Genomic DNA, 20,082 nt, shown 5'->3' on the forward strand with positions numbered 1-20,082 from the left:
GAAAATGCAGATTTGCTACAGAAACTCTATAAAAAGTAAATTAAATTTTAAAAAAATCTGTAAAAAGCAAGTGTTTCTTTCATCTGTTCCTGACTTCCTTATTATTTCAGTGTTGGATGTAGAAGAGTAAATAAATCTCATTTTATATCTGTGACACAATTCCCAGCTGTGGTTTCCTCAAGCCTTTCCAAAGCAGCTTTTTGGCAACTTAAAATGATTTGGCACAATCATAGTCACAGAAAATATATTTTATTCCTAAAAGGATTATTCAAAGTTTAACTGGCTGTAAGAGCGCCACATCCGCCGAAACTCTCAGAAACAGAACCCTAAGAGAACTGATTCTCTGCTGCCTGATGTACGCCCCTCACACACATTATGGAATTTCCTCCAGTGTCCTCAGATTGGAAGCTGTCAGCTTTTTTCCAAAGAACAAAGATACGGTGACAGGTATCGTGGCATTGTTCATGACTGGGACACTTGTTTGTGGGAATGCTGCTGAAACTCCATTTTTAAGTCTCACTTAGGCTCAACAGCCATAATTTAGTTCTGAGTTTGGATCTTCCTACGCTGAACCCAAACCACTGCTATGGGGTGAAATCCATTAAAATCCCCCAACAGTTTTCCCATTAAGATTGTGACACAAAAGCGTTTCCATTTCAGTATCTCCTGCATAAGAATCATCCATTTTTACAGCGTGCCTCCAGCATTTCCCACACATTTACCAGCTGAAGAGAAAAATCCTCAACCCCATTCTGAATTTATCATCACAACACCTGCTCTCTGTCAAAGCTCACTGAGGACCCCAAACAAACCATCCTCAATGGGCCTCCAATCACTTTGCAATTTTGTGTTGCTTTTCAGCATGCCAGGCATATCCCAAACAGCCTAACCCACAACCAGATGGTCAATACACAGGGGAAGACACCCACAGACTTTAAAAACAAACAAACAAATAAATCAGAATTACCAGTATTTAGTGTCTGGTTGTGTTGCAGCATTTAAACCAGGACCTTGAAAAAAGCACCTCAGAGCACACTCACAAGGTGGGAACCCACTCCCAACCTTGAGCTTATTTCTGCCAACAGGTTGAGTGGGGGGCAGAGGGGGGAATAAATCTAAAAAGCACTTCCTCTCCCCCCTGTTCCACAAATGCATTATTCATAAAAGCCAGGGATTTTTTTTATTACCTGGGGATTTCTTTTTTATTATGTTCAAAGGACTGTTTCGGTGAGCACTCACTCCCCTGCAGGCAAATATGCAAGGTTTTTTTTACACGGCAGTATAAATTACAGTGAATACCTAAATAATACGGGCAAAACCTCAACAAAATCAAATAGCCAAAAACATTAGGGACAAATTGCCCTTGCACAATTTATTCCATTGTTTGGTGGAACTCCACAGAGAATCTGGGGCCCCTCGTATGCTGGATCTAAATTGATTTATTCTTACTATCACAGGGGAAGTCAATAAACTACTTCTTCGCATAAGTTATACCTACATTTAAAAAAAATCCTAAAATACTACAAAAGTGGCTATTTTTCCTTAACTCCTGAGCTTCTACAAACAGGAGAGCAGCATTAAGATATATGTAGTTATTCTCATAAATCTGATTAGTGAAGACAAGGAATAACCACAGCTTAAAACACAGACGGAGCGAGAAAACAATGCTTTTTTTCACTCTCAATAGAACATATTTCAGATGCTACCTCTGCTTGTTGTAATCACATTTCCACTCTGAATCACAAATACTCCAGAAATCTATCTTGCTCTGAAGAGCCAAAATATTTATTTTTATTTGACCTCCTACTAGGTGCATTCATGGGAAAACAAATGGATTCTACTTGGGGCATGTCCATTTGTGCCTGTATCCCAGAAACCTGAAACCAGGCCAGCATTCTTCTGATTGAATAAAGCTGAGTTGTCTGGGTTAAATCTGTTGTCAATATGCCTCGCTTATACAGTGAAATAGTTTCTTGTTAAGCAAGACAGAGATTTACTGTAGGCAAGATACAGACTTCAAATGCATCAGCATGGAAGGGAAGAATAGAAATGTATTAATTCTTCAAGAAACACCAGATAAATGCACTGTATACCTTTGCAGGAAGCTCTTTTTCTATGAATAATCATGGTCTTGAGTCAACAGACTTTGCCTACTTAAGCTATCTCTTGCATCAGAATCCAATTATAGCAAAGCCTACAGAAAACAGGTTTGGCACACTTTAATATTTTGGTATTGATCTAATTTAGCTCTGGTTTCAATTACAACAGGGAGCATTTTATCAAGAGATATACTTTGTTGGACTCTAAATTGCTTTTTTTCCTTATTGTCTCTGATCTCACTATCTGGGTACTTTTTCCACGCTTATTGCTACAGTTTTAGAGGTTTCACCCCTTTTATTATGAACTTTTTTACAGGAAAGAAATCAAATCCAGCTTTTCTAAGTAATAAGAAGAGAACTCAATACATTTAAAAACTGGGCTGGGGTTTCTGTAGCAACCATTCCACAATGATGCAACTGAATTTGACATCAAAGAACAAATGTATCAAGTCATCCTGACAACTAAAACACTTGCTTTAAGAAGAATGCCTACATATATCTGGAACAAAGATGGATTATCCTAAGTAAAATGAGTATTCTATTTAGTAATATATGTATACCGTATCATCCTACTTGAGGCATCTTTTCTCCCATCAGTGTGCATAACTGCCACAAAAATTAGCTGGATTTATCCACAGAAACTGAGAGGAGAATAGACCTTTTTATTTGGTTTTCAGATGTATGGAAGAATTATCTCATTTTCCATTTAATGACATACAGAAGATATATGGAAGCAATTTTCTTTCTTCCTGCTGAATTTGGCTTTAAACTCTGCAGCTTTATGTCTTACATTCATTGAAGGGAATGTCATCTCTACAACCCAAAATAGTTACACATATTTATAAACTACATCTAAGAAATTACCTCTGGTTAACAATATGCACCTTTCATCTACAAAACCCAAAAGCCTGACAACAGGAAAATTTTGCAGCACTGTGCTCTCCCAAAATACAAATCGCATATTGATAATCTGGAATGTTTGCTGAATTAAAGGAGGATTATGAAATCATATCAGTTATTAGAATCATACATTGCTGAAGGCAGATAGCTGGAGTGTTGAAATTTCTAAAAAGGAAGCTGTCAAATAGTAGGAAGCAATTTGCAATGATCCAAAGCTTTGTGAATAAAATCACAAACCTAGTGCTCTGTTAAGCTCCACGAAGTGATAAAATTTGAATTCAGAGTTTGTAATTCCAATACGAAATTCATTTCATGGGCTGCCACAATTTCTAGAAAAACATAAGACTTCTCAGAGATAAAGGAACATTACAAACTCACTGGAACTGAAACACAGTTCCTAGTGTTTCTTCAAGCATGAAAAGGTGTGACACTCAGGGTACACTGCTTTTTAAAACTCCCCATTGGTATTGCTAGATGTGAGATACAACTGTTCAGCCCTAAAGACAAACAAGCAGTGCATCCCTCTCCAGTCCAAACAGCAACAAGAAATGTGCAATTTTTTAGGTTGAGGTAACATATATCTGTGACTTCCCTCTGATGTGGAAGAAAAAAAGTGCACCTGAAAATTGCAGCTTGTGCTCTTGAGACCATTTGTTGATGACTTCTCCAGGTTGATTTTCAAGCCCCTCCCCTACCAGAATAGTCTTGAAACACAAAACAGTATAAATCAATTGCTAGCATTAAAGAAAAAAAAATCAACCAACACTTATTTTCCAGACACTGGGAACAGCCCAAAGGTCTTGCACAAACTATTCATGTTAAAAAGAACAGCTGAATTGGAGGTGTATATAAAAAGGAAAAAAAAAAACAACCAGACATTTAGAATATATTTTGAAAGAAACCCATTTCAAAATAATTCAAGTGCTTTTCAAATGTCATTAAAATAAAAATAAAAATTTGTTTAGGCTGCAATATGCCAAAGGCCTTGTCAACTACACTGGAAAAACGGATGCGCTCCCGTATAATCACTGCACCTGCCCTTAAGGCTATAGTTCTTCCAATACAAACTCCTGTAGTAAGATGTCAGGTAATCATTAGTTGAAAAGAAAAAGCTTATTCCAGTAACAATGGTCATTTGTGCACAACCCAACCCTAACAGGCTTCTGACAAGAGACACCACTTAACAATTCAATGTTACAGTTTTAGCATTCCTGCCTTCTGAACATGGAAACAAACACCTTTAAATTTTATCCCTCAAGTGAAGAACTCGAGCTGCAATATTGACAGTGTCACGTCAGCACGTGCAAGGCTTCACCCAACAAGCACCTATTTCCCCAGATCAAGATCACAGGAACAAGCCCTGGTGTGGGGAGGTAGCAAGAGGCCACCAGACACGCTGCAGCCAAGATTTCTGACCCCGCTTTTACCATTATATAGCAGCCCTGGCAGCTGCTTCTTTCCCAGCCACCCAGCTTCTCTGGGCTGTAGTCAGTCAAGATGGGCACTTCTCCCTAAGTTACATCAGCAGGGGCTGACAAACCCCTCTGGAGCCTGTCCTGGCCCACGTGGAATTACCCTGCCATCATGTCCTTGCACATTTATGCCCGGTTCAGGCCACAAGCTCAGATCTAAGAGGAAACTCAGGACAGACCTTGTCTCAGAGCTTCCCTGAGCTGTGAGGGGGCATCCCCAGCACCTGCCTGGCTCCTTTACAATCGCTGTGGTTGTACATGTACTAGGAGGTAGAGACTTGCCAAGTTTTCCCTGTGTTCACGTTTAATTGCTGCCGTGCCCCAGGTGATGCAAACGGCTGCAATTTGAGCATTTCTGTCCTTACTGGTTTATGTTCCATATGATTTCCTCGGCATCATTGGCATCTTAGGCAACCTAAGGCCTGCTTCTTGAGCAGTTTTTATACGCATTGCACCGACAGGGTGGGGGGATTTTTTTATTTCAAAGCAATTCACTCAACGCCGCCTCTCCCCCAGCCCCAGCCCCTGGCAGCAGGTCCCCTGGCCGGGCTGCGCTGGCCGGAGCCGCACGCTGCCGGAACGGGAAAGCCCTCATAGCTCCCAATTGTTTTCCTGAATGCCTCTGCGAACAAGGGCGAAAGGAAATATCCCCGGCTGGCCGGCGGCCAGCGGCCCGCTCGCTGCCGAGGCCAAGGCAAACACCCTCCCGCCCCGCCGCGGCCCCGCCGGCCCCGCCTCAGCCGCGGGGTCCCGGCCCGGCGGACGCGGCCCTTCTGTCCCAGCGCGGCCGGTCCCCCACGGGCACCGCGGGCCCCTTCGTGCCAGCCCGGGCAGGGGCAGCCGGGGGAAGCTCCTTGCCCTCTCAGAGCGTCGTTCCGCTCGGAACAAAACCTGCCCGCGGCCCCGGGGTAGAAAAATAAAAGCAGTTTCCCCTCCCACAAGCGTGGGGAAGAGCACCCCAGGGCACAGGAGGCAATGCCAGGGGAGCCACCATGAGCCCCGCTGCCCGACTCCATCAGGATCAGGTCCTGGGAAAGCCCGGCAGCATCTGGGCTCCCACGGCAGCTTCTGGCTCTTACAGTGCGAGGGGAGAGGAGCACAAGGGACAGCCAGAGGTCCCGCTGTCACTGTAAGGCTGCAGGGTGCCCCGTCCAGCCCCCCGAACTGCCGTGTCCTGGTCACCGTCCAGCTGCCCACGGGGCAGAGCCGGGCTAGGATTTCACCTTTTGAGATGGGCACGGTGGGAGCACATGTGAAACCAGTTAACTGTGCAGTTATTTGGTCACAGGAATTTACATGCTCAGCTGCTGAAGCAGGAGGCTGTATGGTTAACTGGAGACGTTTAATAGATTTGTAGCAATGGGTGGTGGGGCTTTTAAACACAGCAATCTGTTCAGCTCCTGACCAAGAAACAGTCAGTTTCGTATGGGTATTTTGTACCTAAACCCATTACCTTCAGAGCAAGGGCAGAAGGGTGAAATCCGACACAGGGCAGAGGCAGAACCAACCGTGCTTTACTCTCAAATCCAATCATCGGTGGGATCAGAGCAGCACACAGAACCACAGCTGGAGATCAGGAGATCACTTCCTCCCATTACCATTTTCCAAGGTCTACAGGCGAAGTTGGGGAATCATCGTTTTACAAGCGTAAAGAGATTTGAATTTCTTGCAAGAAATTTTTCAAGCTCTACCAGCAACATGTTTTGAGTTTGCAAGAAGCTCCGTTACAGAGAGAACTCTCTAAAAAGTAAAAATTAGGGGGATCAAGATAAGAAAACAAATACTGCTGACCTAGCATTCCATTGCCGGGGTGAAACACAAGGCAAATCGGGCATTTCCTACAGCTCTTTGCAAACATTGCTTCTTTGGAGGCGGGATGGATGGAGCAGTGGACAAGGGCTCAGGACACCTGGACTTCATTTCCAGCTGTGTCACTTATCTGCTGAGTAACCTTGGGATATTGCTGTAAAATGACACTCAAAAAATCTATGAATGAGAAGTACTGCACAGGAACTAGGCTCTTTTACCATCTTCCCACAGCACTGACATGGAATCCTATGTCACAGCTGGCATTTCTGTCACAGCTTGCTTACAGCCCTAATCCTACACAGTTCTCTGTGGAAAGGCTTCTGAGAGAGTAGTTCTGTTTGCAAGAAATGAGTCCAGGAGAGATGTGTGAAGCCAGAAGGATACTTCTATCTGGATTTTTAATAGAGGTCAGATCCATGTTACAAATTAAAATTCACAGGACCCAGACAGCATTTCAGCATTTCAATTTCAGGCATATACTCTGTGTCATTGACATTATTGTCTCTACTTCTAAAGTCCCATTCAAAACTGCAGCAACAGAAAAACCCCAATAATCTCTTCAGCCAGAAAAAAGTACCGGTCAGATTCAATTTCAGTGGACCACTGGGATTTTATGCCATTGAAAACAGTATCCATATGGCTGTAAGACCAGTTTTCCATACTCTCAGGTAAAAGCTTCGCAGAAACCAAAACATGGGAGAATCTGTTTCAACCCTGCCATGTGTCACATGCTAGAGGACACCTGTTTCCAAGTAAATTCTTAGCTGAAGCCAGTGAATCGATCTGCATTATACTGTAGGATTGAGGCCTACATTTTAAAATCTTTAAGGGATACTTAACTGAGCTTTATCATCAGGAGACGATCAGTTTAACATCTGAATTTCCCAGAAGCCATGTACATGATTTATCTGTCTAAAGGCTTGGAATCCTATCCAGTTTAGGAAATAGAACCTTGGACAGGCCACAGGACATATATATTACCTTAAGGTTTGTTAAATACCCATCACCAAGCTCTCCAAATATTGACATTTAAAAAGATTAGTCAGAAAAACCTAAGAATCACACTTATCTGATCCAGCAATATCAAATCCTTCATGTTGTCTACCAGAGTGAAATAATCAAACTCTTTCGCCATAAAGCCTTTTTTTCTCTTCTGAAACAAATTCAAGTTTTTGTAAGTTCAAAAAGTGCAGTTCTGGCCAAGGTAGATAAGTGATCAAAATAGCAATGAGGGGCTATATATAAAAATATATTGCTTTGTAGATAATTTTATCTATTTGCACAAAGTTATTTATTAGCTGAACATCACTGGCATGTACAGACTGGATCTAACTAAATTATTTGATGATTTTTTTCCATGTCTGCAAGTTGTCCACACATTGCAGAATTCTCAGATTTATCATGAAAGACCACATAGGTGAACATCTCAAACAGCAAAAAGTCAAAATGATTGTGGGATACGTGTCTTCAGCTGCAACTTCTTCACTGTAAAAGAGGACAGGCGCACTCACATTGTGTTAGTAAGTTAAACAAGCCTTTAATTCAAAAGCAAACTTTAGGACTAATATGGTTCACAGAACACAAATTCCAAAATATTCACTGGTAAAATTCCAAGTCACAGTTACTCTTTATATAAATGTGTGTCCTGGTGGAACTTGAAGAAGCAAACACAAAGAAGGTAACACACTGTAGGAATAGAAATGTGTTCACTTCCTTGTTTAGGCACTGTTCAGGGCGTTGCCAAAGAATATACTCATGTGAGGCTGAGTATACGCAATCCCTGAGATCTACAGCTCCAAAGCTGGAAACAGCACCAAACACCAGGAATCCCTTCCACAGCACGTTGCCTGGGTGGGCTGCCCCTGGGTGGAGTTCTCAAGGTCTCCTGATGCAGGGCAAGCCACTATTGGTCAGCCTGAGATCCGAGACTCCAAGAGGCATTGAGATCACGTTCCCAAGACAACCATCTGCCAGATACAAGATTATATTCTCTAGCAAAGTGGTAGTAATTCAGCAAAAATGCATGTAATGCCAAACATTTCAGCCTCAACAGATCTGTGTTTGTAGACCTTGGCATCACTGGAACATTTCCAGACAGTTCCCCTCCCACCAACTCCATTCATCTCAAATCTCTGGACGGTGCTACACCTCGGACACACAGGTACACATGAGATAAAGAGAACACATTGGAATGAGGTTACTGTCCAAAGCTTCAAAGGCATAAATAATGGATGCAAATCATTAGATCAGACCTGGATCCACCTGTGATATTCAACAGGACAAGTGCTACTGGGAAGTGCTGATAGGCACAGGCAGATGGAAGGGAAGAAGAGGTAACTAATAGACTCCTTACTAAATTCATCCTGGTGAGGTCATGGACAAATCACCAAGGCCATCCCTGTTTGTGGCATATCCAGAGACATCTAAAATAAGATGATATTAAAAAGTCTAAGATAGAAACAATTTATGTTTTATTTGGGGAGTAGTTACTTATAAAAACAAAATAAAAGGATTGTGGATCTGCTGATCAGCTCCGCCTATCAAAATAAAAAGAAGCTGTTAAGATTAACAGGAGCTGCTTCAGATTAAGAAACGTCTATACCTTGAGGCATCAGTGCTCAGGCCCAACAGGGAATTTCGAGTGTCCCCTCAACTACCACTATGAAAAGGAAGAGATATTGATGAGAACAGATGGTGGTTTGGTTTCACATCCCATTAGGCAACAAACTATATAATCTTTACTCAGGTGGGAGCACTTTAATTCTGCATATCATAGTAGAATGTGGTGCAGTGAAAGGAGATGTTCCTGCTTTATTCTGAAATGACAATCTGGACCCCATTTCAGAAAAGAGGAAACGATGATTAAATAAACAAATTTTTAAAAATCATGAGGTAGCTCTGCCTCTTGTCTACTAGAATATAAAAAGGCTGCATGTTACATTGTGAATAGTATTGCATCTAGTAAAAAGCTATGTTGTTAGCCCACAAATACAGAGAATGGCATGGAGAAAAAATTTGTTTGGCTTGCCAGAACTAGTTGCAAGGAATAGAAAGAAGGAGAAAAAGTTGTAAAACACTGGGTTTTCTTCTGCCATTGCAGGAAGGGAAGCATTGCCCAAGGCAGGGATATTTCCTGGTATGGTACAGGGACTTTGATAGTCAGCTGGTAATACATTTACCAACTATCTAGTTTTCCCAGAAGTGTCTTGACCTGAGCTGACTCCTCTGTGTCCCAGGAGGATGACTAAATCTGATTAATTTATTATGCTGTGGCCTGCAAGCCATTTCCTTGCTTTACATTGGTGTCAGTACAATCTTTTATACAGGGCAAACTAGGTTCTATATAGGCATAGTTATTTGGACTAGATTCAAAACCAAGAAGAATTCACCACCAAGCATCCACAAAATTTAAATAAGTACAAAATGACAGTCTGGGAAACATTTGGGAAAAAAAACTGAAACTTTAAAGGGTAGGCAGAGTTACAAGACAAGATAATCAGCTAATTAAGCCTGAAGTTAGTTGATAATTGTAGGCATCTTCCAATGAAATCACAAAATCCTGAGGACTGCATGTAACCTACAAAAAAAGTCACACGATTATTTTTTACAAGGAAGCAGTGGAGTACTGTGTTATGGGAAACAATCTCAATCCTATTAAATTAATAGCTCTTGGTTGTGAGCATACTACAAACCATGCTGTGGAATCCAACAAAAAAAGCCTCTTGGAAGAGCCAGCTCATGGTTTAGAGAGTGTGGGCCCATATGCCTTCATTTGCACCAAAAAATTGTTCTAAATGAAGCTCTACTCCAAAAAACATACTTGGGATGAAGCTCTACAAAAAACATCACTGTCCATATGTTGGCTTCGTGTGATACTGTTATAACCTGCAGGCAGCAGTCAAAGAAACTTCCATTTATGAGACCTAAAGTAGACTAAGCAGAGGACTCAGCAAACCACGGGGGGGAAAAAAAGTATAGCATAGCTGACAGAGTATTTTCCAAAAGCAATCTAAAATCCACATGCTCAGATATACAGCAGTACCTCACTAACTACAGTAGTTTGGTTATTCCCACTAGTATTACACTTGAGATTCCACACTGTTTGTATCTTACTTATTTACACATAAATTGTGCTCAATCTATTTTACTTTGCTTGCTTTGAAAGCTCAGCTTGGGATCTGAGAATCACTCTGACAAACATCTTTCTCCATCTCAACCCATAATAATAGTTTGTGGGACAAATAAAGATGCTGATTACATCTCTGCACCAAACTGCCACATTGAAAGGTTTTCTGCCCCAGAATTTTGTATAGAAATTGAAAGGAGAGGATGATTTTGCTTGCCTAGAACACCTCTACTGCCCAGTCTCAATAGGTGCACAAATTGTTTTTCTGAGCTGGCTCTGAGCCCAGAGCAGGACTAACACAGTGTACTCCACTCCCTCCCTGGCCCACCAGGATGAGAAGGGTTGTGGGAAGATGGACAGTGAGAATGGGGCAGAGAAGAGCTTTGAGTTTCTGGTGTAGGTGGAGGAATACTGTGAGGTAGGTCTCTAGAGCAGAAAAATTTGGAGGTTGACATGGGCAGTTTTTTCTGAGGTATTTCTAGCCAACCACCTGGTTAGGTGATGGGTGCACATGCACAAAACTGTCCAGCCACGTCCCTTCACACATCACTGTGAGGCCCCTTCACACACCATGTCTGATTCTCTCTTCCCAGCTCACCACAACCCATCAGAAATGTGACAGTTGAGTGCCTCAAGTATGTTGTGCTCTCAGTAACACCCAAACCACCGGAGGCCAGTACTTCCATCACTGGATGAGACCACATTACAGTGCAGTGGAAGTTGCACAAAAGGGCACTCTTTCTCCAAGCCAGGCTCTGAACACTTCCTATAGAATCGATAAGGAGCAGAAATGTCACTGTCATGAGAATCAGCAAGTTTACAATACAAAGATGAGATACATTGGATTATTGAAAGAGAAAAGTGTGTGCCCAATGGAAGCAAGGTCAAGTGACATGGGAAGACTTCAGAGATGCTGCTTGCCACTGTAGGGAGAAAATTTATGTGGCCAAAGCTCAGCTAGAGTTGAAGCTGGCCAGAAACATGAGGGATAATAAAAAGAGCTTTCCCAAATACACTAATGGCAATAGGCAGTATAGAAATATCGTCCCGTTCCAGGATGAGGATGGTCACCTCACAAACAGGGACAGAGACAAGGCAGAGATGTTTAATGCTTTCTTTGCCTCTGTCTTCAACACGCGTGATGGACCAAGGGGGTCTCAGTGCCCTGAGCTGGAGGACCATGACTGCAAGAGAGATCAACTTCCAGCTGACCCTGAACTTGCGCAGGATCTGCTGCTCCAGCTGGATCCTTATGGGGCATAATCGAATTCCTCCCAGAATCCTCAAAGAGATGGATAATGTAATTGCAAAGCCTCTCTAAATGATTTTTGAGCAGTCTTGGGAATCCAGAGAGGTCCCAGCTGACTGGAAGCTGCTGAATGTTGTCCCAGTTTTCAAGAAGGGCAAGAAGGAGGACCCCAGAAACTACAGGCCTGTCAGTCTCACTTCAGTGCCTGGTAAAGTTATGGAGAAGATTATTCTGGGAGATATTAAAAACACCTAGTGGACAACACAGTCATGGGTCACACATGAAGAAGTCCTGCTTGTCAAACCTGATTCCTTCTATGACAGGGTAGCCCACCTAGTGGATCTAAGAAAGCCAGTAGATGTAACCTTTTTGGACTTCACAAAGCTTTTGATACTGTCTTTCACAGTATCCTTCTGGATAAAATGTCCAGCCCACAGCTGGATAACCATGTTATTGTGATGAGCAACTGTCTCACAGGTTGTGAGAAAGTGCCAGGAAAGGGACCTGGGGGTCCTAGTTGATGGCAAGTTGAATGTGAGTCAGCAGTGCCCTGGCAACCAGGAGGGCCAACCGTGTCCTGGGGGCATCAGGCAAAGCATCACCAGCCACATGAGGGAGGAGATTGTCCTGCTCTGCTCTGCACTGGGGCAGCCTCACCTGCAACATTGTGGCAGTTTTGGTCACTGCAATATAAGAAAGATAATAAGCTCTTAGGAGTGTCCAGAGGGGGGCAACGAAGATGGTGAAGGGCTTGAGGGGAAGCTGTGTGAGGAGCAGCTGAGGGCACTTGGTCTGTTCAGCTGGAGAAGACTGAAGTGAGACCTCACTGCAGTAACTCTCGTGACCAGTGACAGGACTCGAGGAAATGGCACGAAGCTGAGTCGGGGCAGGTTTAGGTTGTATATCAGGAGAAAGTTTTTCACCCAGACGGTGGTTGGGCACTGAACAGGCTCCCCAGGGAAGTGGGCACAGCACCAAGCCTGTCTGAGTTCAAAAAGCGTTTGGACAACGCTCTCGGGCACATGGTGTGATTCTCAGGGGGTCTCTGCAGGGCCAGGTGTTGGACTTAATGATTCTTATGGATCCCTTCCAACTCAGCATATTCTGTTCTGTTCTATTCTATTCTATTCTATTCTATTCTATTCTATTCTATTCTATTCTATTCTATTCGAGGTCTGCAAGGAATTTCTTACCTTTTTTTATCCCTATTCATTTTTTGTGTGCCTCTGAACTTTCTGGTTCTGGCTGATGGCTACCTACATACTTCTAAAAAGACTTCCTTCCTCATACTACCTCTTATTTCTGGCCAAAATAGAAGAAAGAATTTTCAAGCCAAACAAATTCAGAACAAGAGGGGGTTTTTTCTTATACTGATCAACACTTTATGTTGTTCACACAGTCAAACTTTTTACATGTTTATTGACTTTTGCATAGTCAAAAAAACTCACAAAAACATTGAGATTTTTCTTAGCAGATTATCTTGTTTATGAATTAATGTTTAAAGAGAAAAACAAATCACTTGAAGAATGTGCCCAAAATTTGTAATCTTAGACTCATTTCTGGGAGAACTGGATTGCTTACAGTGGCCTTCACATAAAAAAATACTGATGCCAACAAATGTCTGCCGGCTGTGCAAGAGAAACACTCCTTTTATTGCACTGAACTTTGTAGTACTAGTGATGTTTCTAATAGACATCTTCAGACACTGATAAAAAATATTTTGTATTTTCTCAACTCACTCACATGAAATGGTTGTTTCAAGTGGATCTGTCATTGTGGTTTCCTGGACTTCTTCAGTCTTGTTGGAAAGCTTGTAAATTCCCATGGCTGATAGTAAGCTAAGGAAGGAAATAAAAAATAGTAAATACCACTTCAGTGGTGTAAGTCCTTTTCAGCTCTTTTTTGGCTTAGAGTGCATTTTAGGAGATTATTATCAGCTTTTACACAGACTTCAAAAGAGTTCCATCTGGGAATCCATCCGTAGGTCCATTTTGCACCCTCAATTGAACTCCTTTCCACCAAATCAGGCTTCACTAAAGATATATACTGGCAGATCAGCATTTGGCTGAATTAAGCGGGTCTGGGCTGTGTGTGAGTTTATTTTACAGGAGTACTTGACAATATCAATACAATAAATGGATGAAGCAACTGGAAGGAAAATCATTCTTTAATATCATATTACTTCCTACAGCTACAGAGCAGAATATGTGAAAAAAAAAGAATAAGATAAATTAGGTGATCTATATCAATGTGCAGTGACTAGGTATTTAATATCTGCTATATTTTAATTATTTTTTTAAAATTGGAGATGTTTTAAAAACTGAAAACAAAATGCATACAGAATATTTTTACAACACAGAGGAACAACAGCAGATCAGCTTTCTGAGGTTATACCTGTTTTTGCAGTCAGATCATGTACTAAAATCGCTTGTGCTGCTTACTAGTATTGCTGCAGATGAGACCAGGATGCAGCCCAGCACAGTTGCAGAGAGCATGAAATACAGAACAAGGACTATTAGTTACTGAGTCCAGCTCACTTTTCATACAGCACCTCACTGTCTCAAATGCTGTAAACAATCCCATGACTCCTGGAGAACATGAATAATAGTGAAAGGATCATGCCTTCTGAACAGAAGATTCCAGATTTTGCTGCAGTTGTTCCAAGAGAAGACGTAGGAAGAAATTCTGACTAGCATAATGCTGCTAGAGGAATATTGACACTGAGCTGACCCAGTGACAGCACTCAGAGCTGATGAAGAGATTTAAATGGTGCATTCTGGTGAGGGGTTCAAAAGTCAGAAGTCATAACCCAAAATAATTGTGTATACCGGAAATTCAAACTATTTCACTCAGGGTCAGAATAATGAACTCATGGAATCAGTTGCCAAGTAAGAACATGGAAACAAGCACTGCAGTCTAAGTGGCTTGGAGACATCTTGGCACTTTTATGGAGAGAGAAGGGATTAAAGGATCTAGTGACAAAACAGAAAAGTGGGGGTTTAAGAAAAACTTAAGGGAGGACAAACCCATGAGGTCAAGTGGCATTTTCCCCTCCAAACGTCATTTCCTCTCTTTTATGTCACTCTTCCCAAAGACATCATGTCACATTGAATAAACAATCACTAAAGCTTAGATGAGGAATGGACTTCTACTGGATTGAAACAGGGATGAAGCAGCACTATCTTTTCCTCTGCTCCTTAATAAAAGTAACTGCTAACCAACAGGAACAGACTTCTTTATCTATAAACAACGCCACGCATTTGACCCACTCAATCTAACATAGCACATGAGGTTTTCTCATATCACCCTCTTCCTGTTACCATATCTTCTCCAGTCCCATCAGAATACTACAACTGACCAGATAACAAAATTAAACTGAAACGGCCTAATGTCAGAACACAACCCAACTGTCTAATGTACTTCACTGGTGACACACTTCTTTATCTACACTACCCAAGATATTTGCAGTACTAGCATAGTCCTTACTATTTGACTCTTCCAGAAATCGTTTCTACAAGTTAACTAATTCTTTTACATTTTAGCTGCTTTCCTTTGCCTCTTGCATGAGTTGACACATACTGCAACAGCTGAGGCACATAACAGCTTCTCTAACCAGCTTTGTACTGATCTGTCCCCAGGACATGTGGGATGCTCAAATATTCTGTGACACTAGCTCACTGCATTGTGCTCTGTCCTAGTTTGTTGAGTTAAGCTCTAATTTCTTGGTCTCCAATGTACCTGTAAAAATAAGATCTAAGAAGGAGAGTAGGTAGATTATGTCAGGGGTTACACTTACCATAGAATTACGAATACACTGATAAAACTATCTTGGAAACTGACTTTTCTCAACAGCATAAATCAAATTACATTTTCCAGAGACAGGTCCACCTGGATATATATCACTGTAAAATCACCCAGCCACTTCTTTACCAAAGGCATGGAGGAATCCCTTTGCTGACGTTCTATGAAACACACAGTTGTGTCTCAGCAGACTCGGTGATGTTTAACCAAATTGTCTCCAAGTCTTGCTTGCTGATGGGCTTCCTCACAGGCAGAGGCACTGGATAGGTTTTGTACCTTTCTAATCCTGAGGAGAGTCCCTGAGAATGCCTGATATGTGGCAGCAGCAACCTGTCAGACCAGACAGATAGAGATTCTTCAAGCAATACAGGAGCTTAAGTGGGAGCTAATTCAGATCACGAATGAGTCAAAGCAAGAGAGCATGGGCCAGGCCTGTATTAAGGGGGATGCAAGGGGATTTGTCCAGAGGTAAGAGAGAAAAATTTCAAAAGTTTTCTCAATTGCAAGGGGTCTAAATGGAGCAAATCTTTGAACTTTTGGAACATCACAATCATTTTACCAGAGGTCCAGTCTTTTTTTACATACAGCATAAAAAAGATTGTGTCTTATGCATCTTGCACAGAAACCAGCTCAAATCCTGGGATGTGGCATTAAAGAACATTCCTCTGATTCTACCCACACAGACAGTTCAATTTTCCCAAATCCTTCAGCTTTCAGTTACCACTAAAGACAGATGTCAAAATCTTTGCAGACTGTATTACTAGAAAAGAAAAACGTTTATTTGTTTTTCCTCTCTTCTTAAAAACATTGTAGAATCACACTTTGTTAAAACATCTCTGAGCTGCCCTAGAATTTCAGCTAACCTACATTTGTTTCTATCCCATGTCAGTCTCAACCCCTACCTATCTCTGCTGAACCCCATAGTATAAAAAATGCCTCCAAAACTTATCTAGGTTTCATGTAATAGAGAAATTTTATATTTTAGCACTAATAAAAAGATAATTCAGATTATAATTACAACTATTTACCCCATGTAAAGCTTACCCCTTACAGCATAAAACCATTTTCTCAATTTTAATTTTGTTTTGTTAAACCTAACAAGTGGCTTCTAATTTACAATTAATTACTTTCAATATTCTGACATCTTAGGCCATTGAAGCTTCCTTTTAATTAAAAAGAACTATTAATTATAGCTTAGTATTCAATTAGAAGCTATGTATGTATTAGTAATATTTTGAATTCTGAGAGACAACAGTTATACAGACAGAAAACACATTTGTAGATGGATACTTCAGAAAAGTAGATGTAAAATGGAGTTCACCTGTCCAGAACTCTACAGTCCTGATTCTTTAAAAAATTGTACACAGACATCCAGACGGAGACTCAGCAAGTTTAAAAAGGCCAAGTAAGGTTTAACCTCCTTATCCCTCTCCTTCCAGTAGTGTGATTAGGTGTAGCACAAGTGCAGCAGGGAGGACATGCAGAGTATCACTCCGTGCTCACCTCCCACACGGAGCCTGCCCGGCACCTGGGCTGCAAGGATTTCCTGGGCCTGGGGAGCCACATGGGCAGTGCCTGCACAGGGCTCACTGCACTGCAAGCAAACAGAAATAGGGGATTTTTAAGGATATTTTCTGTTTTCACATGATGTGTTTGGTGTCTTACTGATACAGAGGCTCACTCCTGCCTGCTCCATTTTGCCATTTTGGTCCAAGATTTTGTCTGCTCTGTAAAGATGTGTCTTTAATGGAACAACTCTCATGAGCTTTTGTCCATGTACAAGATCAGTACCTAAGCTAAACAAGTCATCGTCCTCTCTGAATCCTCCCATACCATTGCTATGTTAAAGTGATTTGTAACAAAGGATTTATAGCTCATTATTCAATAATGGATGTCATTCTATCTGGCTCCTTTAATTACATGTCAACGATTTTTTTTTAATCCTTTTCCAACAGAAAAATAAGGTGCTGCCACTAGCAGTCTGCCTGAAAGGTTCAAATGTCAGGGCAGTAATTTTGAAACGAATGGATTTGACTCAACCGATGCGAGAATAAAAATAGCTATTAGAGATTCCCTGACAAGTTGCTGTGACAGGAAAAAGGGTAGAACTGCTTTCACCCTCCTGCCTCTATGACTTTGCCTCTGTCCTGAATGGCACAGCACAAAATGCAACACCAGAAAAATAAATAACCTGGCCTGAAATCTCTGTGGCTTTTTCTAGGGCTGGGACTAGTGGTTCCTCCTTTACTTTCTCAGGTAAGGGATTGACAAGGGAATGTCACAGCCTCACCTTGGCCAAGCCCTGAACACAGTGGGCAAAGGGACTGAGTGTGGTGGGCCACAGCCAGCAGGACATGATACTCCTGCATCAGGAAGGAAGCTTCTTATCTCTCCTGAAGGCTCAGGGACACACCAGGAAAGCAAGAAAACCCACAAAAAATAAAAGAAGAACACGCATCCCCACCCCCAAAAAAAAGAAAAAAAGAAAGAAACTTTAAATGCTGGAAATACGCAGAGAGCAAAGAGAAGGCTTTAAATTGCTGGATGCTACTTAACCCAGACAATTCAGTAGCATACAACTTCAAGCCATATAACTTCTCCCATACGTAAAATAAGTGTCCCACAGCATTCCACTTACAGCATTTAAGGAAAGTACAGCAGAGGAAGTATCCCTTGGGGGCCAATTCACCTCTTAAACATTTTCACCTTTGTCAGTGTCACTTTTATAAGAAAATTTACGAGGACAACATGTAACCTGAGCTGCCTCCAAAGAGACCACAATTTGCAACGTATCAGGTGGCTGCTTCTGATGAGCAGGAGAGAAGGGGTGAGGGAGCTTTTTCCCCAACTCCTCTGATACAATGGACAAACAGCCCCTGAACATTTCCTAGAAGAAACTTCCATTCAGGTGGATCAAAGGGCCCAGAATGAATAGGAACACAGGGTTGTCAAGATTATTTTGCCTCTTTGAGCCCCACCTTTCCTACTGTAAGATAAGAAGAGCCATACTGACATTCATTGTAAGGCACTTAAATAGATGTGATAAATAGAATATAGAAATGACAAATAAGAATTAGCCATCATTATTCAATAAGGATTCAAGAAAAAGGTGAAACTGGGGTTATAGAGATAAATGAGATGACTTTAAAATTCTTGGAAAAGACTGCCCCAGAAGAGGAATATTTGAAATAAGGGGCTCTCTGTATTTTCTCCCTCTTCCCTTGGGAACAATTGCATTAGGAGGTAGGAAAGAGGCTGATTCCTCTTCAAATCTGTGTGTCTTCACTATAGCAACTGGTAACTAAATATTCTTGAATTAAAAACAGACCTGGACAGGTTATGACAAACACAATGTAGTATGATGTTTGGCCATTTTGTCAGCCACTTCATATTTCCTTGATACCATCATTAACAGGCTGCCTAAGCACCACAAAAACAGATATGTGACATTAAAATAGCTTAAAGGTTTCCTGGGAAAAGTATATAACTGCATGAGACCAGCTCACGCATCCAGAACTGTCACATGTATAAAGAAGGTCCTTTTAAACATTGAAAGACTGTGTCCTCCTCCACTTGAATTTTACTGACATTTTTATGATTGCCTTCCTCTATTTGCATGTGACTGTTTTCCATCTACCACTATCAAAAATTCTTCCTTCATCAGTGTTTTCATTGTTCTCATTATTCATTTCAGTTCTGCAATCTTTCAAGACTTTTGCTCTAGCCAAGCTGTCACGCTAACCTGGCTTCTCTGAAGGCACTGCCTGCAGCTAATTCTGTGTAGAAAGGCCACCAGCCTGGAAAAGCAGCAGGGAAGGTTAAATTAAAGACAGCACAGAAGACATGCTTCATGTGCAACCTCTCTCCTGCTCTGCAATGACATATCAGTCTCCTTGATCATTTCTACAGATAACAGCCAAACCAACAAATGACACAAGAGAAAAGGACTTGTCAAAGTAGAGGGTGACCTGTGCCACCAATTTCTCTATTAAAGGGATGGTTTTGTTTCTTGCTGGCACTTGTTTTCCACTAAGGACATATCAAGGCTCAAAATTCTCAATCTGTTTCTGTTGTCAGGCAGGAGATCTCTCTTTAAACTTTTATTTCTGTAGTGGGGTACAAGACTAAACATAAAATTAAGCACCAAAATACTTTTGCCACTTGAATACTTTTGCCACTGAGTGCCATGATCTAGTAAATGGACTGGATTTGGACCAAGGGTTGGACTCGATGATCTCGGAGGTCTTTTCCAACCCAATCGATTCTATGATTCTATGATTCTATGAAAGGACAAAATTTGCTGTTGAATATTTCTAACGTCTTCGATTTACACCTCATCCCCACAAAATGTGTTTTCCACTTGTCTCATGTGGGTGTCCTCAGGCTTTTCCAGGTTCTTTCCTTCCCTGCTCTTCTTTGTTTTATCCCAGACATAACCATAATTGCACCAGGACAGCAGCATAACAGTTGCCATAAAGATGAAAGCCCTGAAAGAGTGGCACGTTTAACACCTTTCAACCAATCTAAGGAGCCTGGGAAGATGAAGAGAGAGAACTCACTGTCAGTGCATATTGTTGGGGTATAAGGAAAATCAGCTCATGACTGTTGACCTTTAGGTTTTCTTGC

At 41.6% G+C, this 20,082-nt stretch overlaps 1 long non-coding RNA gene across 7 annotated transcripts in view; it reads right to left on the reverse strand.

Annotated features, from left to right (window-relative positions):
- LOC108500949 overlaps nucleotides 1–20,082 on the reverse strand; it is a 199,972-nt gene that overhangs the window by 161,509 nt on the left and 18,381 nt on the right. For 3 of the 7 annotated variants that reach the window (XR_001876085.1, XR_001876084.1, XR_001876082.1), the window contains exons 5-6: nucleotides 13,399–13,493; nucleotides 5,925–6,082 (exon numbers count right to left, since the gene is read on the reverse strand). The exons of 2 other annotated variants lie outside the window; for them this stretch is intronic. This is a non-coding gene — a long non-coding RNA (uncharacterized LOC108500949). The remainder of the gene's footprint in view (nucleotides 1–5,924; nucleotides 6,083–13,398; nucleotides 13,494–20,082) is intronic. 2 more of the 7 variants (XR_001876087.1, XR_001876083.1) reach the window with 1 other exon arrangement.

The sequence above is a fragment of the Lepidothrix coronata genome, unplaced genomic scaffold (genome assembly GCF_001604755.1).
Source record: "Lepidothrix coronata isolate B3197 unplaced genomic scaffold, Lepidothrix_coronata-1.0 Scaffold97, whole genome shotgun sequence".
NCBI classification, from domain to species: Eukaryota; Metazoa; Chordata; class Aves; order Passeriformes; family Pipridae; genus Lepidothrix; species Lepidothrix coronata.